The following is a 17,618-nucleotide window of genomic DNA, read 5'->3' as shown; positions in this document are numbered from 1 at the left end:
AGGTGACATTAAAAGCAGACCTCATCCGAATTTACTGTAAAGATACTGATTGCCAAGCAATGGTTCCCCAAAATCATTTTAATTCGGTGTTTATTAAAAAGAGTAACAGCTAACTACATAAAGATTGGTCACCAAAACATATGCAAATCAATAAGCATAGTAATTTATGATAAATAAAATTTCCCCTCACATTAAACTAGAAGCCTAAAGTTTGAAATGTAGTTCAACCCAATAACCAGAAGTGTTTATAAAATATGTATTTTCAGTTAACATCTCTCATTAAAAATGTGTTCATTATTTATTTATCTTTATGTATTTGATTTTTCTTTCATGAGTATGCCCCTATTTCTGTATTCTGCAGTATTTGGAAAGTCACTCTAATAAACAGAAAACACATATTCAAATAAGAAAATCACATCTGTTTGTTTTACCAAAGATCACTGTTTCCCACATTTTGCAGCAATGCAAAATAAAAGTAGATACAATTGTTATACTACTCTAAATGTCTTATCTTATGGATGCACATTTTACTTTGATACTTGGAAGTTTGTTTATATTTCCATTTGTCTAGGTAAATGTGAATATTTTAGATTTTCATTCAGTGTTATTTTATTTATTTTTAAGATGATCATGAACTAAATTCCTTGATGGAGAGAGATCATCTGTATGATATCAGGAACACAGTATTTATAAATATTGGCTGTATAATTTCAATAATATAAAACTTAAGTATACAACTATGAGCTAAGGTCTTTAATACAAAATACTAGAGAACAAAGTAAGGGATTTTAAATTGACAATGTAACAAAGATTATATAAGGACCCATGCATTTACTACTTTCACAGAAACTGAAACTTTAAAAGGGATTTTAATCCTGAACTAATAAAACGATGTTACTTTTATTGAGGAAAACCAAGGAAACCTTAGTGAGAGAGGCACAAATGCAAAAGAATAGTATTGACCTTAAATAATAATCAAATACTAAATTCAATAGAAAAGTAACACTTATCTTTCACTAAGGCTAAAATGTTATTGTTTGAGACTTAAGATATTTAAAATACACATAATAAGAACCTCTTGCAGGGGTGCCATGAGGCTGAATAAATTCCTCTGGAATGCTATGGGTGCCAGAAAATTTATGCAGCTGGGTATTCAATCACTATTTCTCAATGACTTTGCCTTGGGTCTGACTGAACCAGTAGGGAAAAAAAAAAGAAAGAAAGAAAAAAAAAAAAAAAAAAAAAAAAAAAAACCTGCCAAGTTACTGAAGCCACAGACAAAGACAGGATTATCTCTCAGTGGACAAGAAAGCAGATGAGGTAAAACTAGACCTCTGAAGAAACTTTAAAGGAAAAAGGTGTTCATTTGGACGACAGAGATGAACAAATGAAGTCGTTTGAATTTACATGAAAAATGACTCATGCATGGAATTGAACCAAAAGAGGAAGGAAGAAAAGGGGGAGATAAAGAGGCCACACAGAGAGAGATTAATTCTTTTTTAACTACAGAAGAGAAAGGAGCTAAGTGTAGGTGTGCAGATGGATGAACTGTGAGATTAAATTACATAGTGGCCAATTAGGAAACAAGGTCAACACAAATTAAGAGTTTTAAAAGAATTTTTGCACCACTCCAAAAAAAATTAAAATAAAAGGAACGTGGCTACAAAGTACTATGATTAATATTCAGAAATCAACTTTCTATGTTTTTTCTCAAGGAGATAATATGACATCAGTTTTACAGAGGATTGTAAGAATGGATTGAAAATACTTCCAGAAATCCAGAAGAGTACTTAGCAGATAGGAAATATTCCATAAATTTTAAAGTTTAATTTTCTAAATTAAAAAGTCTGTGATTTTAACTTCAGCTGATTTGTTTCTTAGACTTTTTATGTTTAAAAGTTATATGTATTAGGTTAGCTATTTTAGCTTAAACTGTATATGTCTGGTCCTAAAGGAGCAACCCTAGGTTATAGTGTGAATGGTCCTGAGGTTATTCTAAATCATTTTGTAACTTGAAACACATTAATGGAAAATACTGAGCATTGTTTATTCCAGAGTACAGAACTTCTGCACAGCAAGGAACACAATCATTCAAGTAAAGAGGCAGCCTACAGAATGTTAAAATTTGTATGATTAGCACATCTGACTACGGGAGAGTAACTAAAATATACAAAGGACAAAACAATAACATCTTAAACACCAGGAAAATAGACAATACAATTAAAATTGGTGCATAGAAATAAACAGAATTGTCAAAATAAAAATGACAATGTCATATTTTTATATATTCAGCATCCTTAGTCACCAGAGAATGCAAATTAAAACTCCTTTTAGAATTCATCTTATCCAAGCCAGAGTGGCTAAGAACAGTAAAACAATGTTGACAAACACTGGTTTGCATATGTGGGAAGCACAACCCTTAGTCATTGTAGGTAGGAGTTCGGAATAGGGAAGCCACTTTGGAAATAAGTGTGTGTTCCCTTTAATTCATAGTTTATACTTTCTTGACAATTTCACCCAATGAGTTCTGTTTCTTCATTAGTTTGTTTTTTCAAGACAGGGTTTCTCATCCAATGATTTTTGATCATCTTCACACTTCCCAACCAAACAATGTTTTGTCCTTTCTTCTTAACACATTAAATCCAATTTGTGTTGCTATTCAAAACCTAGAAATTTATCTAGCATATGATTTAGCAATATTATTCCTGAACATATTCCCAAACTTATATCCTTATAATAGGAAACCAAGACTATCACAATGAAATTGGACAGGGTAATACAACAGAAGGGAAAAAAAAATAGGAGAAGGCACAAGAATCGGAGACCAACTCCCTCAGGAGTCCCTTAAAAACACTAAAGTAATGAGATCAGGAGCATTCAGAACCTAGAAACCACCTAGGTGCCCCTCAACCAAGGGATGGATAAAGCAAATGTGGTACTCAGCTGTTAAAATCAGTGGTATCAGGAAATTTGAAGGCAAATGGATGGAACTAGAGAAAAATCTTCCTGGCTGAGGTAACACAGACCCAGAGAGACAAACAAGGTATGTTCTCACTCATAAGTGGATATTAACTTAACTATAAAGTAAAGGATAACCATGTTACAGTCCACAGATCCAGAGAGGCTAGGTAACAAGGAGGGCCCAGGGGGAAACACGTGGATCTCCCTGGGAAAGGGAAATAGAAGAGATCTCCTGACAGGACTAGGGTGGGTGGGGATGAGTACTTGGGTGATCAGGTTGGGAGTAGCTGGAGAGGAAGAGTACTGAAAGAGATGACTAGGAAGGGGTAACATTTTGGGTCCAAGTAGAAACCTAACAGAAAGGAAACTCCCATGTATCTGCAAAGATAACCCAAGCTAAGACCCCAACAATACTGGATATATAGCCTGAACTGGCCATCTCCTGTGATCAGATTGATGGCTGCCCCAGTTGTCATCAGAGAGCCTTCATCCAGTAACTGATGTTAGCAGATGCAAAGCCCCACAGCTAAACACTACAGGGAATCCTGCTGAAGAGAGGGAGGAAGGATTATAGGAGCTAGCTGGGTCAAGGACATCACAGGAAAACTCACAGTAAAAAACAACCTGGCTCATAGAAACTCACTGAGTTTGCATCAACAACCAGGGAGCCTGCATGGGACCAACCTAAGCCCTCTACATACATGTGACAGTTGTATCGCTTGGTCCATTTGTGGAACTCTTAACAATGGGAGCAGGGGCTGTCCCTAATACTTTGGATGACTCTGGGGAACCTATTCCTCATACTGGATTGCCTCCCCCAGCCTTACTGCAACTTGATAGGCCATGCTTTGTTGACACCCACAGGAAGCCTTGCCCCTTGCTGAGCAGGAACAGAGGAGTGGATTGAGGGCAGGCAGAGGGGAGGAGGAGGAGAGGGATTGACAGGATGGGAGGGGAGCATGGGAAGGGAAACAGTGATTGGGACGTAAAATAAACATAAAAAACACTAAACTGATAACTATGGAATCTAAGGACCTGATGCAGACCCCGTGCTCATTTCTTCAGGCTTTGTGAGCCCATGTGTGCTTTTCCCAATTGAATGGGAGGGGCTTGTTCTCTTGGTGTCTTCATCCCTTTATCTTATACTCTTGGGGTTCCTTGATCTCCGAGGGGAGGGATTTGATGGATATATCCCATTTAGAGGTGTGTGGTCCAAGGTCCGTCCCCCCTCCCCCGGCATAATGTCTGGCACAAGATGAAGCCTCTCTGATAATGGCTGAATGAAGATACTAATCAGAGTATAGCAGAATATCATTAGGAGAGTTATTTTATTGCTCCTTAAAAAATTGTACCAGTAGTATTTGGTTTCACCATAGGTCTCTGGGTTACCTACTTACTGGCTTTTGGTCAACCAAGCAATGGCAGGTATGGATTCCATCTTGTGGCATAGGCCTTAAATTATAGGCCTACTACTTGGGGTGGAGTGGGGTTGGCAATAACAGTCTTACTAATCATTGAATTCTGTAAGCTATAAAATGTCTGATTTGGCAATATATACTCACCAGTTCAATCGTTGCAGGTATGCTATAGGAATAAGCAACTAATCACTTTATGCTTGGATTTGAAGCCTGTTCCATACCACAGAAACTTGTAGCTGATATCAAGGCCCTGGCCCCATTACTAAGTCATAGGCCTTAGAGAGGAAGAACCAAGATCTATTATTCTGATAAATGGACACAGTAATAATCATGTACCTGTTTTTATTCCCATACTTTAGTGTGTCTCTCAACTCTCATCAGAGAAGCTTTCTTTGGGAGTAGGTAGTGATTAATAGAGAGATGTACCACCAGTCAATAAGTGGATATTAAGAAACTGTAGAGTGCTGAGCACTAACTGGGACCTGAGGATCACGCCCCTTCCCATAAAGCTAAGACATAATTACAGAACAGAGGATAGATGATGATAAAACGCCTAAGGAAGCACACATCTGCAATGAAAAGTATTTGCTGGTCACAACAACACAGTTGCACACACACAGTCTATCAAGTGCTGGGGTTAAGATCACAAAACTTGCCCAAAGTCAAGACAATCAAAATCCCAGCATAGGGGGACAAGGGGCTTGCACTCTCTACCTCTCTCTGAGGTTCTGTTGGAATGCATGGAATGTTGGGTTTTCTTCAGGGATTTGGGCCCTGAGAAAACAGGCACACACAGGCGACACTAAGTTAACTCAGTAGATAGAAAGGAGGGGCGTTGTTGGAAGGGAAATATGAAATATGCTAAGATAGGGGAGAGATTCACTGTGGGGTGGTGTATGTATGTGGTTGTTGAAACATGTATTGTGCATATCTGAACAGATAATGACAAATTCTTCAAAAAGCAAAAAAGAGACAAGAGAATCCTAGGAAATTTAGCACAACATGGCTGAATGGGGCCAGAAGTTTTGAATACGCAAACAATGCAAAGACGATAAGTTACATGGAACGGCAACAGGAGATTATCTTACTGGTGATGGTGAATACATAATTTTCAGCTGGAAGTTCCAGCACTGGCAATGGAAATTATTATCTCTGCTACCCATTCATTCCTAGTTTTATTTGGGTAACATTTATAATGGTATCTTTCACCGTTGTATTCTAGATTTAGAATACTAAGAGAAATCAACAGGGAGATCTCACTGACTATAAGAGAAGACTTATAAACCTGTATCTGATCAAGTTTCAGCACCTGGCTGAGCAGTCCTCAGGACCTGATAAAACATCTCTCCTGGAGAAGATGTCTGGTTCTTGGGAGCAATGCCATTTAGGAAAACTTAGGTTTCTATTACAGCTACTCCAACTGATCACTGTCTCAGATAAACAGTGGCTGTAAAATCATTTTTTTTGTTGTTGTTGAATTATCAACTATATTCTGATAGTAATCAGTTGTAGTCCAGGATGTGCATTTTACCTACATTTTCTCCCATGTCTCAGTATCATAAAGCCTTATTTTAAAATCTAAACATTAGAATTTGCAAGTAAACATAGTTTTATGAAAATAGAGCTGAAAACTGAACAAGCTATGTTTATTAACCTTGTTAATGTTTAAATACTAACCAACACATTATGTGACATCTAACTGTAAATGAACATGGAGTAAATGAAATTTTCTTGTGCTTATTGTTGGCTAAATTAAATACTGCCTTTCTGTTCACTAAGGGACCCTATTAAGCCCCAACCTTTCCCCTCTTGTTATAATAAATGCTCTCACCTACTAATAGCCCTAGCTTTCTAGGTTGAAACCTTATTAAGAGTCTCTCAGCATATCTATGTCTGCTCCTGCTTATACCCCATCCATAATCCTTACTGTTTGCTATGGCTCCTAATTTAATAGTCAAAAATAATTAGTTGCTTATAGCATCATCCAGTACTCCATTTTCCTATATGCTTTCTTTCTACGGGAAAACTCTCTTGATTGGGTATCAATTTTCAGTTCCTCTGTCTGGCAAATGATCACTCTTTGCTCTGGGAATCTCGGGGCCACAAGATTAGTGGTATGTTCTCTGATTAGGTATCTACTTTGGCTTTTTTCTCTTTGCTCTCTAGAGGTTGTGATACTCTGAAATTCTCTATTTTTAAATTTACATTTGTTTTATTGAGACAGGATCTTGCTCAATAAAGATCAATAAAGAGTTTCCTGCCACTTTGAATTCAAAGTGGCAGGAAACTCACCAGGTAGCCCAAACTGTCCTAGAACCTACAGTAATCTTCCATCCTTACTCCTGTGAGTGTTGGCATGAGCCACCACTTCAGGTATAATACTGGGTCAGTATTCTTTTCTTCTTTTATACCTCCTTCCTTATCTTCCTCTGTCCTTTATTTTTAAATTTAGTCCCATGTTCAGGGTTAAACTTAGGGCCTGAGACATGTAAAATTCTATCACTAAGTTTTATCCCAAAGCCTGTATTGTGTACTTTCCCACCAGGCTGTAAGACAGAAAATATTCTTTCACTTAATATTTCTACTGAACATCTCAACTATAGCAAGTTTTGTTGAAGGAGTGATGTTCAGTTGAGTAAGTGAATGAATGAATTAGTTTTTTGGTTTTTTTTTTTTTTTTGGTTTTTTTGGTTTCCCCCCCCATGGGAAAGTGGGAGAGCATTGTTGGCCAGAAATTTACCCCTTCCGAAAAATCAGAAGTTTTAAATTTAGCAGACTTAAAACAAAGGTGAGCCAGATTTGTGAATTTTTACAGCTTTGCTATTATAAATGTTACTTTATCCTTAGAGCACTTGGAAATTGCTTTAATATTATTAACATTATTATCTTGTATTCAGTTTTAGAAAAGTTGAGACAACCGTCATTGAGACTAAAATCTGGGGAAGAGATAAGATTTGAAGTAAGGCAGAAATAATTAATTAGATGAGCCATCAGCTGCCTTCCTTTCAACAGGCAGCAAAATTTGCTTGAGGGGAAAGCAGTGAGCTAAAGCAGATAAAATAAAACAATATGCATCCCAACACACGTTATCTCTGGAAACTTCGGAGAACTTGACAGAATACAAAACATATTAATAGGTGGAATATAATGCATTTTAATTAACATCATTCCAGAGTATATTACAGATCCAAATGGTGTTTGGGGTGATGGAAAGTACAGCTTCATCTTTTTTAATTTAAGGCACTAATAAATTAAAACACTTCAAGGTAGTAATGTTTTAGTTCTTATTCATATTTGATCTTTTGCAGTGCTATAATGAAGGGCAGCTGCTTTTTTGAAAGGTAAAAGGTGGAGCTCCCTGGTACAGAAATTTAGAAGGCAATGTGTGATGAGGGATTGTTGTAAGCCTTGCTTTGTCCTGGAGGTTTGGTTTATGCTTATTGTGTCAATGAAGTTATTAGTTGTATTCCACATCATTCTCCAAAGTGTCCTGATTTGAACAATAATTCATGGGGTCACCTTAGCATTGAGAGCAACCAAAAAAGGCTGTGATGAGATCATAATAAAGCTGTTTACTGTGATGGAAACAAATTCAGACATTGTAGAAGCTGACCCTTAATTCCTAAGGATTATTACCTGTAATTCCAAAGGAAGCTCGGCTTGCATCTCATTCATGCAGTAACAAAGGAAACAGCAACTCTTTCATGACCTTTACAAATAATGAGTTGATGGTTCCATTACTGGAGCTACATTCCCATCCACAAAGATCTCTACTGCAAATTAAAACACTTAGTGTGTGAGGTAGATTATTTATTAATGTAAATCACTGTCTAAACTCATCTCCTATTCTTAGAACATGATTGCATTCTGATGATAGTTTGATTGATAGCTCAGTGAAAAATAGTTTTGATCAGTAATGAACATGTAACCATACAATATTATGCCTGACCTTGGTATATAGATAGTGGTGTCATTGCTGTAGAAGAAAGGGGTAGAGATTTATTACCCGGGCAACCATGAGCATGTTTCTTTGTCATTCTAGCTCTTACAAAAGGTAGAAAAGAAACCACTGTTTAAAATGGCTAGACAACCAATTTACTATATTTGTATTCTAAAACAAAATGTGAAATGACAAAGTGTTTCAATCAATTGTTTGTGAAGGTCCTTCATATACAGATATTCAGCAATGGTTTTCAAAAAAAAATGAAATTCATGACCTAAAATTACTTACAAGTGAGCTGGCTACTTCCATATTTATTACTATATAAATAGTCCACTGAACTTAGTATAAAAACCAGTTCTTTTATCACATCTTTATTTTTCAAATGAAAGTTTGAAATATAGGCCAAAAAATGATGACATGCTGGGCACTTCAGAAGAAAGATGCTAAAATTTCAAAGATTTGAGAGGTCCTTGGGGGAAAGTGGGGAAGAATCCTGAGAATCTTGATGCCAAAATAACTCTTGGCATGACTACAATGTACAAATGAAAGGTGAGGTGAAGGATATTTTATTACACTGAATAAATATTGCTTAAATATCTATAGAAGCACAAGCCATTACTTGGTGGGCCTATGTGTACATGTGTGTATATTTTGATTATTATTTGAACTTGCCATTAATGTGTTGACTTTGAGTAAACTGATAGAAATACATTTATTTTAATGCTTACATATTTTAATATAAATTGCCATGTACTTTTATCATGGACAATATCATAACTTGATCAACATAAGAATATTTCATCCAATTGATTTTGTTTTCAAGTTGAATGTTAGGAATTAGTATTTCTGCAATTTCCACAAATTGTGGACACTCTTCCCATAGAATAATTTGAATGTCCATCTATCTAAAATACTTTCAGCATACAAACTTACAAAACTCAGATGGAATTCTATAAATTTTCTGAAAATATACGTGCTTGTATTACCTCCATTTACAGTTCATGAGCAAATTATCTGAGACTGTAATCTTGTAAAGACAGTATCTATTTTGACTGAGCTTTGGAAGCATTAGACCACAATTACTTGGCTTCAAGAACTTGAGCCAAGCATTAAGGTGCAGTCAGGGCAGCTTAGAACAATGTATCACAAAGAAGGAGTTAGCCAAACAATGCATGTCAAGGATCCATATCCCGGTGATTTATATATGCCTGCTTCCTCCACCTAGATCTGAAGCCTACAAGTTTCCAGAACCATCCTAAATAGGATCATCAACTAGAGATCAAGTGCTCAAATCACAGACCTAGAGGGACAACTATATATCAATGATACAATGCTGGAAACACCCAAAATCATGTTTACTTCCTTAAGAAGACCTTATTTTCACCGTCTTTTTAAACAAAGTATGGAATTCAGAATAAAGAGCCTATTCTCCTTATACCTTATGCTTTCAAGAGAATTCATACTAAATTTTGTGCTCAGATTTCAATCTGTCACAATATTTACTCCTCAGTAGGGATTTCCACAGAAGCAGCAACTGACTACAAGCCTGAGTTTTCATCACTCCCTTGCAGGCAGTGATGAATATTGACTACCTTCGTAGGACCACAGGACAGTGACACACTGTCCATACTCTAAACAGTTGCTGTTTCTATTCATCACCTTTGCCAGTAGTTCTCAAATTCATACAGCTTATGAGGTAACCAAATTTGTACATACAGCAACTTTGTCATATCATGAAGTCGTGGTGGGGAATTTAAAACTAATTGCAAGAAAATTATTTGATCTCAACAAAATATCAAAATAATGTAACCTCTCAGAATATAAATTTTATCATGCATAGTAAAAAGGTTGGTAGTAGCAACCATTCTATGTACACAACTAAAGCTATGAAAAGGTAAAAGAATAGAAAAATTATAAAGAAAAACTATAAATAATAGCCTGTATAGTAAATGTACAGTGTTCCCTCTTACATTAGAATTATATACACATATAACAATTGAGCAGTTAAGACATTTTAAATTCTAAAAGCTTTTTATGCATCCTACCATATTCATATATGATCTTATAATACAGTTAATTCAAAATTCCATTAAAATCATATAATTACTTATTGAAAGGAAGTGGACACCATAAGAGTTTGATTATAGGGAATGCAATCTGAATCTCATTCAGCAATCCCACTAATAATGCTGGTATAAATGGCCACAGAGAATATCTTAGAAATGCCAACAGTAATTGTGTATTGGATACTTCCAAAATATCCGTACTCAAATGCTTAAGTTTTAAAAATTATATCTTCAATATATCTGGCACTATTTGAACATGACATGTTCTAGCTTGCTTTCTGTGACCCAAGTCACCTTGGAGAGGATAGGGATTATTATGTAATCTTATATATTACTGCCCATAATCAAGGGAAGCCCTAGTAAGAACCTGGTGTCAGGAATTCAAGCTAAGAGCCAGAAGCCATGCTGAGTATTGGCCTGCCCTCCATGGCTTCCTCATTTGATGGTTTAGAAAACTCCAGAACACCTGCCCAAGGTTAGTAGTGCCCAAAGCTGGCAGGGTTCTACCAAATCAACTATTAACCAACAATGTCCCAGAGATCTGCCTATAGGCCAACATGAAAGAGGCAATTCTTCCATTGAGATTTTCTTTTCAGATGACTCTAATGCAGTGGTTCTCAACCTTCCTGATGCTTTGACCCTTTAATACAGTTCCTCATTTTGTGGTGACCTCAACCATGAAGTTATTCTTGCTGCTACTTCATAACTGTAATTTTACTACTTTTATGAATCATAATGAAAATTTCTGGAGACAGAACTCTGTCAAAGGGGTCATGACCCACACATGTCAAGAACTACTGCTAGTGTGTCTAGGTTACAAAATACGTCAACCACAGAATGTCTTTATTATAAAAAGATAAATGATTTCTAAAAGTATCTCCTTAAGACAAACCAATAATCGTGTCTTGGCCTGTATTTACATTTCGTGGCAGCTTAACGATCACTGATGTCTCTACGTAGATCCCCAAATCTCTCTTACGTGTGTGTGTGTGTGTGTGTGTGTGTGTGTGTGTGTGTGTGTCTGAGAGAGAGAGAGAGAGAGAGAGAGAGAGAGAGAGAGAGAGAGAGAGAGAAACAAAGAGAGAGAGAGGCTAATGGTTTGCAGATAAATAAAACATACTTCCACAAACAAGACAGCAAAGAAGATTTACATAAAAACCAAACATACTGAGAATGACTTCTTAAACAAATGTCCTTTGCTAACTGATGGGGGATGTCCTCTGTTTGTTGTGACTATTAGTTTCTCTTATTGATTGATGATAAGCTGTTTTGGCCAATGGGTAGGCAGAATTTAGCTAGGCAGGAATTCCAAACAAAGAGACAGGGAAAAGAAAGGCAAAAAGCAGATGCCATAAAGCTCCTGGGGAAGCAGGATTACAGGATATCACCCAGGTAAGCCACAGCCATGTGGAGATACACAGATTTATAGTAATGGGTTAATAAGGGAGAGCTAGCTAATAAGAAACCTAAACCAGTAACCAAACAATTATAAATATATATATGAAGTCTCTGAATGGTTATTTCTTAAGTGGCTGTGGGACCAGGTGGGCAGAGGAAAACTCTGGTCCAGTGGAACCTAGGTAAATGGAGAAAGTCTCCTAGGACAGCTGACCTTCTAAAAGGAGTGGATTAGGCATCTTCTCTGAGGAACATCTATTGGTATGCAATACCAAGTGACGTGACCTCCACAGAGAAAAAGGATGCAAGACCCTTCTCAAACAACAGCAAATTCCATGGGTTAGGTAGACAGTTCATGCTGTTCATTCTTCTTGAAAGAACTTTAGGACACAGTGTATACTGCGGTGCTTTTAGTTTTTTCATTTCTACTTCTTACTCCACCACCCTCCCATCTCACAATGCATACATAAAAAATGGTTCTACAATAAGATAAACTCAGATTTCTGGCAAAATCACAGCACTAGTCAAAGCCCCAAAGATGTTTGTTAAAAGATTAATGGATGAAGACTGTGAAATTTAAAAACAATGGGATATAGGTCAGCCACGAGGCAAGAAAATCCTTCACACAGAATAAGGATGGACCTTGAGAATACTATAGGAAGTTACTAAGTCAGTATCAGGATGGCAAAGGTATATAATTCTAATCCACAGTGGCAGGTAGGAGAAAGATGACAGAGATTTGGAGTTATGTGAATGAAACTGCATTTCCATAAAAATGAAGAGGGTCTAGAGATCCTCCTAACAGTTTTGGGTTCTCACTTAATGATATTTTCGAAAACCACGTTATTATGTTCATGTTGTTACAATATAAATCTACAAATTGCAAAGCTAATATACTTATTGTAAGTTTGTAAGTTTATGTCAATCTTGTGAAATATTTTACTGGTAAAATGATTGACAAGCAAATAATTCAACAGTGATAACTTCTTAAGGGGAATAAAATTACAGCTTCACTAAAAATGAAATTATTCAAAAAGCTTTATTTTCCATGAAAGAGTTTGAGTCTAGGTAGTCCAAGATCAATGTGGTTTGAGTGCCTGGTGAAAACCCAATATAGAACTCCTAGAGTGTTCCTTATTTCTGTGTCTTTGTATGGGAGAAGGATGAATGAGATCCCATGTGTCTCTCTTCTGTATATCTCCTAGCTGAAATATGATAAGGAACATATATTCATCAGGTATAGTGAGTTTCTCTTACATGCATGTAGCATGTAATGACATTTTTTTCTGTTACAAATTTTAAAAATTCTCTCTTCTACTTCCTTTGAACCATCTGATTTATGTTTCTCAACTGTAGTTATTTACTTCTAAAACAATTTGAACTCTTCTTCCTATCCAGCTGGACTCCAGACCCATTCTGGGCAACCCCTTCTGTTTTATTCCTTCCCCACATTATCCAAAACTTTGCTAACCACTTTTCTTTTCTCAGTTTCTTTGAGATGAATCTTTACTTCTCTACTATATATAAAAATGCTTTTTTCCCCTTAGCCTTAGATCTTTAAAAATAACATCCCCTGAAAGAGCAATACACTAATAACAATCTCAAATTTGCCACCATCCAATACTATCATCTTTGGAATTACAGTCTCAAAGTATAAATTTCAAAAAGAGTATAACCTTGTTAACTTGCTAACTGTATCATGTCTGTTTAAAATTTCAGCAGAATAGATATCATCTTGTTATTACCATAATAATGAAAAAATCATACGAGGAGGATTTCAGTAATTTAGGCAAAATTTGGAACGCTTCAAATGCTGATTCCAGGTTGCTCACGAAGGACATAACACTAATGACCATGAATGAAGCAGTGGTTCGTGCTGGGTAGATGTGAACTGAGAGTAAAGAGACGAGGGCCAGATTAAGAACAAAAGAAAAACAATTTAAACAACAAGCTTCTCGAAAGTAAGACTAACTTTCCCTCACAGATAGGGAGTAAAAGCTTTCAGATGATACATATTCTGTTATTGAGAGTTGGAAAGGGAGTGGACTGTGCTATTTTTAAAGATCTGTGTAATTTACAATTGGTTGAGAAAGACTCTAGATTTTTGCAGATGACATGGGATGCCCCTCTATATACTATGAATATGTTTCATTACTGTTGATTAATAATGAAGCTGATTTGACCAATAGCCAGGCAGAATATAGGTAGGTAGGAAATCCAAACAGAGATATGAAGAGAAAAAAGGGGGAGTCAGGGAGATACCATATAGCTGAAGAAGTAAGATGCCAGAACATTACCAATAGGTCTCAGTCCCATGGCGATACATAGATTAATAAAAATTAGTCAATTTAATTGTGAGAGCTAGTCAGTAGTAGGCTTGAGCAGTTGGACAATTATAATTAATATTAACCCTCTGGATGTTTTTTCGGCAACTGAAGGGCAGGAAAGAAACCTCTGTTTACATGTAGATATTTTTAATTTCCATAGTGTGTTCCTAAATGCACAAATACAACCTGCTCACTGTGTATAATGTTACTGGCATGGATGTTTTCAAGGCTCAACATTTAGTATTGGAATACCAATTGATGGGCTCTACTCTCTACATCCTGAGTTTCCCATAGTGCTTTGTGTAGGTGCAGGCCTCCAGCATCACCTGATCCTGGGTCTACTGTCCTTGCTCAGTTCATGATTAGGTGTACATGTACACACACACACACACACACACACACACACACACACACACACACACACACACACAGTATTTTTAAAAGGAAGCTTTAAATTTCTTCTAGCATCTCTACCAGTGTTGACATTACAAGAAAAAGGGAGGTGAGAACAAGAACCACAGGGTTTCTCATTTTTATTTTCCTTAGAGAAAATAAGTCTGTGATGATATGGTCAAAAGACACTTGACTTTAATTCCCCCTGACTTCCCACTCACGTATTTGGTAATGCACAATTAGAAAGCTAAAAGATGTGTTGTTCCACATCCTTATTTAACTATAATTATGAATAGCAATCAGGTGAAACCATTCAGGTGCATGTCCAAGGATCTGGATACAAGCAAGCAAGCAAACAAAACCAAGAAAGTGGATTACAGATGCTTTGGGTTGGGTTACACCCAACAGACAAAGGAATGGCTTCCTTCCTTTCCTGGCTTCCTAAGTTCGTTTCTGTTCTTAGGCATTGACCTTGCGAAATTAGCTTCTTGGTCAGAGATTTGTGGTCTTAGTTCTTAACCACAGTGGATTTTATTTTTTCTACACTGTCCTGGCATTGAAAGAAGGAGGATAAAACCTTGTAGCTTAAAAAAACAAATCCATTGCAGGAGTGGTGGTGGCACATGCCTTTAATCCCAGCACTAGGGAGACAGAGGCAGGTGGATCTTTGTGAGTTTGAGGCCAGCCTAGTCTAAAAAGCTAGTTTCAGGACAGTCAGAGCTGTTACACATAGAAACCTTCTCTGGAATAACCAACAATGAAAAAAAAATTCCATTGCAGCACCTGACATTGCTCCTACCTCAAGCTACCTGTTTTTGCTGTTTGGTAAATCTCCAATAATTCTTTTACTTGTCTTGCTAGAATAGCTCTAGACATCTTTATAACTGATTTCAATATTCATGCTGACATTCTTCTCTGGAACTTTTCTCTTCAACTCCATTTCAATGAATTTGTTTTCTCAACAACTTAATTCATTCTTTTCCATGGTGGCAATAATGTTTTTTAACAATAAAGATAACAACCTTTTAGTATTTAAGTCTGAGATTTCATCTGAAGCTCACGTCCTATCCTCTCCGCGTATTTCCTCCAGTCTTTCTTCTTGTCTGTTTTCTCTGTTTCTTTGCTTTCATAATCATTATGTACACAATTTTGGGTTGCCTCCTGAACCTCAATTTTTATGTCTCATTCCACTGTTTTTAATTTTACTATTGTTTCGGATTTTCGTTTGGAAATATTATCCATAGTTAAGTTCACATTTCAATGTTATGAGTCAACATAACATCCAAAAGTAGGTGGAGAAAAGATTTAAACTAATACCCAACCAAAGACAGCCACAAGACTGTGGCCAATCATACTTACTGTGCAGTTCCTTTTGATTCCATAAAATCTATTTTCTACCCAGAAATCTAGTTTAGATTTTCTAACATATACTTTTTTTTCTTACATTTTGCATTCTCCTAGTGTCAGAGATGGATTTCTAGTGCCTGGTGCATGTTTGGAGCCCTTTCTATGGCTGAACAAGTCCCTTGCACCTCCCAACATGTTTTCTATTTCCTCTTTTGTTTCTCAACTTTAGACAAATAATTTCACTGTTGGAAGGAATTGGTAGTACTGCCAAGGCTCGGAGACAGGAAAGAAATCTGTTTCTGTTGTGAGAAATTGATTTAACCATGAGCTAGCAAACTATGGCCTGGAAAACAAATCTTGCCAGATGTCTGTTTTCATAAATAAAGTTTTATTGAGGGACAGCTTGCTTGTTCTTTCATATGCTGGCTTTGGTTTCCAGGCCTAGCGCCTTATTTGAATATTTACTAAAAATGTTGGCCACATTCTGCTTCAGAATACAGACCAAATTATTTTCGTTTTCACTGGCATCGCTTACAACTGTCAGTCCCGATGGAGAAACATACAGAAAATATGTATTTATGGTAATCAACATTGATCAGAATCAATATTCCATTTAGATGTATTATTGCTTTCAATCATTGAAAAATATTCTTACCTCATCCATCTATTTGAACATAGTAACTTGTTTTTCCACATGCACTTTTTTGAAATGGCTTCTTCCTTCCTTCCTTCCTTCCTTCCTCCCTCCCTTCCCTCCTTCCTTTCTTCCTTCCTTCCTTCCATCCTTCCTTCCTTCCTTCCTTTCTTTCTTTGTTTCTTTCTTTTTTCTTTCATCTGTCCTTCTGTCTTATCTGCCTTTCTTTCTGTGAAAACACTGTCAAGTATGGATCTCTATCCTTATGAGGAAGCCAGAGCTGAATGTCAGACATCATCCCCCATTCATTTCTTTACCTTTTATTTCTTACTGAAAATATCCTTTTCATACAATATGTGTACATTATTTTTTTTCACTTTACCCAATTCCTCCCATATCTTCTCATTTTTTAAAAAAGACAATATTTCTGGCTGACCTCAAGTTGATGACTGATTTGACAAGGCTGATGAGCGTGTGAGCCACTGGTATCCTGTTGCCAGCGTCCCCCTAGTTCTCGGACCACACACCCATGCTGATGTCTTTGCTTTTAAGAAAGTACTAGAATTGAATCTCATTCTTGGACTTACACAGCAAACATTACAGCCGTTAAGTCATCTTCCGGCCCCCTCCGCCCACTTGAGATGCTTGGAATTCAGCTGCTTACTCCCAAGAGCCATTGCTTAACCTAAGTAGGGAATCATGTTTCCTGTCCTACCTGAGGAATTCAGTCTAGGAATGTCACTTCTCTTTTGTGTACCATCCTAATTTTATGAACTTCAGGTATAGGAGGAAAAAACGAAAAATAGCAATTAATTATTTCTGGGAGGCTTGCCTGAGAAACAGGGAAAGAACAGAGTGATAGTTTATTTTGAATGATGGTAACAAGGCCCCAGTTAGATATCAAAATGACGGTGCTCAATAGACAGTTTGCTTTGTGAGTTTCCACCTCTGGTCTCATAAGGTCTGAGTATATGGATTTGGACTTTTAACAACTAATGGACAGTTTGTAGTTGTCTTAAGTTGTATTAAATATATAATATGGATCAAAGGAAAGTTCTATCATTTACAATGTACTGTTTCAGTAGAGGAGAACTGAAGATGCCAGGGAAACTGAAGAAATGCTGTGATATT

At 36.6% G+C, this 17,618-nt stretch overlaps 1 protein-coding gene across 3 annotated transcripts in view; it reads right to left on the bottom strand.

The window, feature by feature from the left end:
• LOC100774887 (CUB and sushi domain-containing protein 3) overlaps window positions 1–17,618 on the bottom strand; it is a 1,055,385-nt gene that overhangs the window by 440,208 nt on the left and 597,559 nt on the right. The gene's annotated exons all lie outside the window — the stretch shown is intronic.

Source organism: Cricetulus griseus, chromosome 10, assembly GCF_003668045.3.
Source record: "Cricetulus griseus strain 17A/GY chromosome 10, alternate assembly CriGri-PICRH-1.0, whole genome shotgun sequence".
NCBI classification, from domain to species: domain Eukaryota; kingdom Metazoa; phylum Chordata; class Mammalia; order Rodentia; family Cricetidae; genus Cricetulus; species Cricetulus griseus.
The sequence above is the reverse complement of the archived record's forward strand: the minus strand, read 5'-3'. Positions and strand labels throughout refer to the sequence as shown.